This window comes from Engraulis encrasicolus, unplaced genomic scaffold (assembly GCF_034702125.1).
Source record: "Engraulis encrasicolus isolate BLACKSEA-1 unplaced genomic scaffold, IST_EnEncr_1.0 scaffold_109_np1212, whole genome shotgun sequence".
Classification (NCBI taxonomy): domain Eukaryota; kingdom Metazoa; phylum Chordata; class Actinopteri; order Clupeiformes; family Engraulidae; genus Engraulis; species Engraulis encrasicolus.
Genome location: NW_026944570.1, coordinates 97,501 through 98,698, shown reverse-complemented (window position 1 = coordinate 98,698; position 1,198 = coordinate 97,501).

Genomic DNA, 1,198 nt, shown 5'->3' with positions numbered 1-1,198 from the left:
GAAGTCTGTTTGAGGGCCTGGTATCCACAAGTGAAGCCTATGCTTACAAAGAGGCAACGAGCAATTTGCATGAACCAAAAAACATTAAGAAAGAAACATTCACCATTGGTAACATTGATGCTGTTGTTGTTAATTTTTCTTCACATGTGAAACTTCAGTTATGATGGAAGAGGGTATTGGCCCTGAATAACCCACATTACAATTTTCTAAGCATAGTAGCAACATGTAGATCTGATTTGAAATTGGTGCGATGCACATAAAGTTAACTGATTTATCGTTTTCACTTGGGTCATCCAACTTGCTTGACCTTTGTCTCTTAGGTCCCTTTTGTTCTTTACACCACATTATTGTGACACATTAGCAATATTTATGATTAGAAAAGTCAAGAGCTAGATCAAAAGTGTTAATATTACAGGTTTAATCATTTTGACATTTGTTTTTTCTGGAAAAACGGTTTGAAAATAGCACCCCCCATCAATATTTTGTAACCTTTGACCTGTATTATGACCTTGACCCATTGTACTTGCATAGTTCAAAGACCTAAGATCATTAAATGGACCATTATGAACATAATCTGTGTGTTGCACTGGGTCAGCAACCCAATGACACAATTTTTTCCTTAAAAATCGATATTTTGTAACCTTTGACCTTTATTATGACCTTGACATTGCACTTGCATATTTCAAAGTACAACTGTGATATGCTATGCCACATGTAAGACCATAAAATTGCTAATATGGGAAATAATTAGTGCATTGTACTGGAACAGCAGTTGAAAAGCACGTATTTTCCCCTTAAAAATCGATATTTTGTAACCTTTGACCTCTATTATGACCTTGACATTGTACTTATATAGCTCAAAGTTCTACTGTGATATAGCATCACACATTTTAGACTATTAAATGGGAAATCATGAACATACTCATGTGTAGTTCTTGGATAACTGTGGATAAACTGACAAAATAGGCGAAAAAAAGCATTTTTTTGGGTGGGAAAAGTAATTTCTGGGGTAGGGGGGGGTTTTTGGAAGATTTTTTAAAAAACATGACACAGCGGTGTTTCAAACATGTGGTAGCATCAGAAAATCAGGGCTATTGTGGAATTTGGTATTTACACCCCCCCCCCCCCCCTAATATTATGGTTTACATTTCGGCATACAACTTTCACAATGCCATATTAGTTACATTTAGCTAGCTAG